This window comes from Nematolebias whitei, chromosome 12 (genome assembly GCF_014905685.2).
Source record: "Nematolebias whitei isolate Nwh7 chromosome 12, NemWhi1, whole genome shotgun sequence".
NCBI lineage: Eukaryota > Metazoa > Chordata > Actinopteri > Cyprinodontiformes > Rivulidae > Nematolebias > Nematolebias whitei.
In genome coordinates this window covers 37191859-37199597 of record NC_056509.1, presented here as the reverse complement: position 1 = coordinate 37199597, position 7739 = coordinate 37191859, and positions in this window count along the sequence as shown.

The window sequence follows — 7739 nt, the reverse complement described above, 5'->3', positions numbered from 1 at the left end:
ATATATACTAAAATAAATACAACATCCCTAGTTCACGGATTTTCACCTATAGCTGGGCATTCTTGAACGTAACCACTGCGATAAGTGAGGGACTGTACTCAGTCAGTGCAGATGTTTTGTCTTGTTGTATCTGAAAGACAATAACAACACAAACTACAAGTGCTACTTTTTTCACAATATCTTTGCTTAAAGCTTAGTGTTAACTCTTGGAGTAAAGCCTGTGTCTATTATCAAAATATCTCGTAAACCACTGGACAGTTTATAATGACGTTTCTAGAAAGTAACCATCGAATGCACATCTATAACTGATTACCTTTAGGAGTATTTTTTTTAAACCTTTATTGACCAGGAAAGAAATCCACTGAGATTATTAATATCATGTACAAGGATGTCCTGGACAATGTGCAAGGTGCAAACAAGACATTACAAATAGAGCAACAGTCTTAATAACAAGTAGTATTAAAATATTTACAACAAAACATTTGGTAAAAAGAAATCAAATACAAAGTACAATGCACGTTTAAAATATATCACAATTTAAGACACTTAAACATTACAGGTGCAAGATGTGACTAAAACACTGACAGTTTCTGTTTAAAACTAGATAAAGGAATAAAAGACTCCAACCTCAAAGATCATTCTAAGACCACGGGCCGAAATAGGACAAACTCATCTTTCCTGACTCTGTGCGAACAAAGGCTACCTTAAACCACAGCCAACTACTGGCCCCTGTGTTCTGTAGTGAAATGAAATTGGAGTAAATATATTGAGTGGCTGTGGCTGAGTGGTTAGAGCAGTCGTTCTCTAATGCAAGAGTTGAGGGTTCAATTCCACAAGCAGTTACATGCCGAAGTGTCCCTGGGCAAGACACTGAACCCCTCATTGCCTCCGATGTGTGTCCCATCGGTGTATGAACGTGATAAAGCACTGATCATTCTTTGCACAGATGTATGAATGGGTAAATAAGGGCACAGATTGTGTTGTAAAGCGCTTTGAGTATCTTGATAAGATAGAAAGGCACTATACTGTATAAGTATATACATCCATTTATCATATATGATGGTAATTTTCCTAAAATGGCTTTGTATTTGAAAATATACTGATGCTTCATCCTCGAATATTGAGTGAAGTAAGTGCAGCAAGGGTATATAAAGTACAATGGTGAGTCCTAAAGGGTGAACCTGCTATATACAGTAGTCCCTCAGTTATCGTGGGGGTTACGTTCCACACACCCCCGCAATAGGTGAAAAACCACGAAGGAGGAACGTTACATTTATTTGAGTATTTATATATATTTTAAGGCTTTAGAAACCCTTCCCACGCTCTTGCAATGTTCTAAACTCTTAAACCTACGTCATTTTAACAACATATGTATATGTACTGTACAGTACTGCAAAAATTTACTCACCAGCTCTGCAGAACAGCAGCTCGGCTCCAGTCGGTCGGACTCTATTCTGGTTCTACGGACCCAGCAGCGATGAAGCTCAATTAACCAGGTTGATGTGCACCTGGATAACTGAGCTTCAGGAAGCTTCAGGATTATTTGCGACTTTCCTGCCCGTTCTGTGAGTTCAATAGAATAGCATAGCATAGATTTGCGGTGCAAAACTTCCCCTCTATTTTAGCAGAAAGCAGTGGCCAGAAGCACTGTTGGCTTTTGGGTAGTGTAGTTCTTATGACTGACGATACAGTGTAGGTTTATTGAAAGAAAACTTCAAAATGGTGGCTCCTGTCCGATGTTTTTTTTTTTTTTTGGTTAACATTTTATCTCGTACCATTCCAGTCACGTGAGTAATATTAAAGTTGACTTGACAATCGTTGAAAAACCGCCAAAGAGCGAGTCCACAAATGTTGAACCGCGAAGTAACTAGGGACTACTGTACCTCAGAGCAGTGTGGTCATTGGGGTCCAGTTTAGTTAAGGTAGAGGGGAAAACAAATCAATTTACTGTGTCTTCGTAATCCAGCGGTGATAAAAACAAACTTCTTACAAGCCGCTTACGGGAAGAAATAGAAAGAAAAACATGATTTTAGTCTATACAAAAAACAGTGTAAATTTTATATTTTTTATTAGAAATGTAATGTGATGTTTAAAATTAAGATCTTTATTCAGCCAAATACCAAGATATTTGTGTGTTTGTACAAGCTCTATGATGTCACCATTCAGTATTTTAACAGATGTAATGGTTACCGCAGAATTATGGGAAAACAATGTAACTTTTATTTTGCTAGCATTTGGGACTACCATATTTTTCGGACTATAAGGTGCACTTAGAATACTTTATTTTCTCAAAAATCGACAGTGAGCCTTATAATCTAGTGTGCCTTATGTATTATTTCTGGTTGTGCTTACTGACCTCAAACCGATTTTATGTGGTACAACTGAGCAATGTTGAGAGTTATTGTGAATGAGTTGAATAAAGTTTGACTTATCCGACTGTTTGGTTTCACTTAATGTGCCTTATAATCTGGTACGTCTTATGTATGAAAACAGACTCATTCATTGATATTGCACCTTTATAATCCAGTGTGCCTTATAGTCCGAAAAATACAGTAATTTTGAATCACGGGCAGTATTCTGTAAGGTGTTGAAATCAGTAATTCAATCCAAGATGAATACTTTCAAGGTTTGACCAGGCTGGTTACATCATTTCTCAACATCAAGTATTTGCTGTCTAAATCTCTGGCATGAGGATTGCTGGGGTTTTAATTTGTGCAAGAACTGCTTACAAAGTAAAACAAATAAAGATTTTTTTTTTATTATTTGTTCATTTTTTATACTCAAATGCAGTTATTTTTTCCACGTGTCTATAATTACTCCCTACATTCAGTGAGATATTTGACTGGAAATCTTCTTGACTTTAAATCCCAGGTAAATTAGTTAAGAATCCTCTCACATAGAACTGATAAAAAAAAAAAACACTTTTCTTATTTGCCCCTAAGAGGCTTTAGGCTCAATTATTTTCTGTTTTCTACCTCTGCATCAGTTCATTGATGTCTACATTTCGCTGAGCTGTAATTACCACCGCAGAGAGCTGGATGTTCTCCAGTGTCATCAACACAATTGAAATTTCTGGTGTAATAGCTCATAAAAAATGACTCTTATTAATAGTAAGTAGCTGCTCCCTTAGCTGATATGGCACACAGTGAGAAACGTGTTAGACTAAAACGAGCTAAATGAACTGAAAACACAATAAACACTCTGGGAATTGTGCAAGTTTGTCAAACCTTCAAAGGGTTCCTAAAAAAAACATAAAAAAGGAGAGAATTTCATGAATGGAAACGATTTGTTTTCCCTTGAACGACAAAATATAGAAGCAGTATTTTATGGAGATATTTCCACTCCGTAACCGTCTCCCTGTATAACTGTTATTGGCAGGCTGCCCTTGCCCAGTGGGAAATAAACGGCATGCAGAAGCGAACCATAGGATATGTTGCGCGCACAGACTGCGAGCAGTTTCACTAAATGGGCAACATACAAGCTGTGATCTGCAACCGTTTTCCCTCCGTGTTAATTTTTAACACTATGCATGAACCAAAACAAGCCCTTGTTTCTACGGCCTGGTGGTTGGGCTCAAATTAGGGACAATGGGAAAAACGGATGAGGGGAAAAAACAAGAGAGGAAGCAGGTTTGCTGGTGTGTGTGCTTAGAGAGGAAAAACAGACTCAGAGCTGCATTAATGGGCACTGCTGGGAGCGGAGAGGGACGCGGTGAGTGCAGGCAGGGAAAACGTGCAAGGTGGCAGCTTTACGCTCCACTGTTTATCATGCGCGTTTACATACGTTTCTGCACCGTCCTGTCTGTAGGTCTTAAATATCCCGAGCTCAAGTTAAAAAATGACCCATTTCCCATTGACGGATTCTATTAAGGGGAAAACACTTGGCTCAGAGTTCTTATAGAACACAATTGCTGGGAATTTGGCAACTGAAGACACATGAATCCCAAGATGCTTCATTTACACAGCATTTCAACCAAACGAGGGCCCTCAGTGTGGGTGTTGAGCCAAATTAGGTGCTCCCCAGTCGGTTAGATATTGAATAGACGATGCACACTGCAGTTATGAATCAGTGCACAAATAAACATTACACAAAATAAAATTAAACTCTTGGGAAATCCTTTTATCTGCTTAAACTGGTTTTAGTTTCTATCCTCCAGCTCCAGTACTTTACAAAACATTCACACATTTTTTTTTTTTTATTATTGAGCACAATATTTCTTTATTCTGCTGTCTAATACATTATGTATTAGCTTGACTGGATAGATGAAAGTGATAGTTCGATCTTTTGAAGTATGGTACTGTGGAGAGGTTATAAACTATTAATATTTTACCTGTTGTAGATAGCTTTCTGAAAGCTTCAGTTGAGAGAAAACACTTTCATTCTGACTGAAATGACAAACTAACAGCTGGTACGAGAGGGTTTATCTCCAATCTACAGAAATTCATAATGATCATTACAAAAGCCGTAAAAAAAAATAATAATAATAATAATAAACCCTACTACCGTACTCTTCGGAGTATAAGTCGCATCTTTTTGCATAAATTAGCAAGTCCTGCAAATTATAGTCTGAAGCGACTAACTTATGTTTTTCCTCCATATTTTTAACCCAATTTTTGACTGAGAACTGATCATTTCATTCATTCTAACACGGAAAATATGGAACACTACCACCGCTAGAGGGCCCTCGACCAATATAGCAAGCCAAGTGTTTCATTAATAGGTCAAAGTGGATATTAATGAGACACTTGGCTTGCCATACAAAGCCACCTTCATCTCGCTCCAGAACTCCTGGAGCGTCATTTTGCCGTGCCACCCAGGAGAAATGCAGCTAATTTGACCATTAAAGTGCATTTAGTAGGGAAAAGTTCAACTGAGACACATCTTTGCTGTAATGTCGAGCAAACAAATAATTGTTTTTAAGTGTAAATCTTGTTAAATTATTGTTAAAGTCCTCCCGTGCATGCTCCCACGGCTGCCATTTGGCAGCCAATTGATTTTTGGCACAACACCGGCCCACGTTTCCGGGTGGTCAGAGGTGACGCATAACAAACATGACGCGTCAGCAATGACACATAATAGATGCGACTTATAAGGCGAAGCGATGTATTTATTTTTTTATTTTATTTTTTTTCACTTTATTGGACATAATTGGACTGATGCGGCTTATATGGTGATGCGACTTATATGGCGGAAAGTACAGTAATTTACTGTCAGTTTTAATTTAAAAAGCATTTGCATGAATTGTGATTTTTGTGGAGTTGTTTAGAGACCAGTAATCCACTTTGTTCTGCTCGGATTAGCTCAGCAATCCGGTCGGAATTAAACTGTCTCACCAATCTGAGATTTAAAGCTATCCACAACAGGTGAGATGTTAATTGTTCATAAGCTTTCCACTGAACCCCACTTCAAACGATCCGAGCTGTCTCTTTAAGCTGACTGCATTGACGTTATTTGCAGGGAATGCAAGTGCACAAATGCCAAAAATAACAGTTAGGCAGCAGACACACGGTAATCCAATTAGTTGGCATCGCCATCAACTCCCCAGCCCTTTGACAAACCATTCCTCTTTTCCTTTCCGTGCGTTGCTGCGTGGAAAAACTCCGTGCTTCAGCGATGCATTTGATATATTATGGATGGAGCAAACAGAACGAGCTCCGCACAGGTTCACAGGTTGGTTGCGTCCATTACAGCAGTGTGATCTCCCTTCCTCTGATCCCACTTGGCAGAGAAGAGAGGCTTTTAAAGACAGCAACTGTGGAGAGCAGACACTCGATGCCCTGTGCCGGGCATCACCAGCTGGGCTTGGCACACCATCAACATTATTAGCACCACTGCTGCCTGGGTGTATAGAAGACATTTGTGGGAGGATTGAAACAAACAGGAAGAGGATGATTTTTTTAAAATAGATATGTTATCCTTGTTTGCTCCGCGTTTGCTTCCTCGTCTTTTACTGCAGTGCCTCGTCCATTTATCGTTGCAATATATAAACTTAAAGTGAACGGAGGGTAAAAAGAGAATTAAGGCTGTATAAAAAACTGGTTAATATGACCAGACACCATCAAACAGACTCCTAATATCTTGCTCCTTGAGACATTCCTCAGTAGTAACACAAGCGAGCACCTGCTGATGTTCTATGGGGCAATAAAAGCCTTCGCAATCAAGGACTATGACTATCATCAGGTCTGTATCGTACAATCAGCCCCTGGAGGTTAATGCAGCAGGCAGAAGGAGCTGTGGGTTATTTGCTCACCTTTGGGCTCAGAGATATTGGCTGTCTTTTGGATCTCTTGGCACGCTATTATCTTGTGAGGGACAGGGAGAACTGCACACACGGAAAACAGGATGGACTTCTTGCAGTGCCGTATACTTTTATATATCTATAAAAATTTAAAAAAAAGAACAAGCTGCTCTCTGATTAAACTAAGCAAACAGATTTGTTATTCTTTTTGTATTCATCTTTTTTATATTGATGCTCCATCAAGCATTCTGGAAAAACTCCCTGCAAAATGTTCACCGTTTGGCAGGAACCCTGATGTAATTAACATGGCCTGTATTGTTTACACTATGAATTAAGTTGGGACTCCCTCCACGCTGCTCACATCCTCCTTCCTCTCTTTTCTGTAGTCTCCTGTTCTCTGGCCACCAGAGCTCACCAGATGGTAGGAAAAGTCAAAAGAATGTTAAAGATCTTCAACAACCCTCCTCTCTCATTTCACTGTACAGCAGAGTCCAGGGCCGGCTCCTTGCTATGCGTGAAGCTTCAAATTCGTTATTGATTCAATATATATTCATAGTGCATCCTCAGGTCTGTTTACAGAAGGCTTGATTGTTTTGAAACTTTGAAAACTTCCAAACCCAGCAGGAGACAATAAAGCAATTCAGTGCAAATTATGAAATCAGACACAAAAAAAAAAATGTTATTCAGAACTATTTCAAATAGTGCACGTTGAAGGGGTTTACTCCAGGAGTCTTCCTGACGGAATAATGTGAAACTATAAAATGTGGGTACGCACTCAATGTAAACAAAGCCCTTGCTTAACTGTTCTATATTTAGTGGCGTATGATGCTGCAAAATTTGGTATCGATCCAGTACAAAGTGAACTCAGGTCCAATATCACCAATATCCATCTGATCTAATGCTTCTAACTTCTAGCTGATAGAGTTTCACAGGAAGAGCGGAGTGTCGTGTTTAATTACAAATAATCAATATATATTTGTATGACCAGTTATGTTATGTTGTTTTTTTGTCAAATGCAGGTTAACACAAGGTCAATGATGCAATGAAATGTTCAGGACGACAAGAATCGATTCAACTCATTAAAAAAAAAAAAAAAAGAAACACTAAAGCATGCAATAAGTTTACAAAATAAAGTACAAAAATATAATATTTACAAGGTCCAAAATAAATATAGTAAACAACAACATGGTAGAATACAGTATATATGGTTTAAACCCTTCCCACAATCTTGCAATATTCGAAACAATGTTTCTAAACTCTAAAGGCTCTAAAAGAGTACAGAATGTTATTTCAGCTCTGCCTCCGCTGCCACCTGCCAGCTTTCTTGGCCACGCCCACTTCTCCGCTGCAGAGCTTAATAGGGAGCTTCTCCGCAGCTGTTATTTGAAATAATTCATTTTAAATATATATATCCAGCAGTCCTAACAAACTTTTCAAACTTTTCCTCCATTTCGGCAGAAAGCAGCAGCCGGAAGCACTGTTGGCTTCTGGGTAGTGTAGT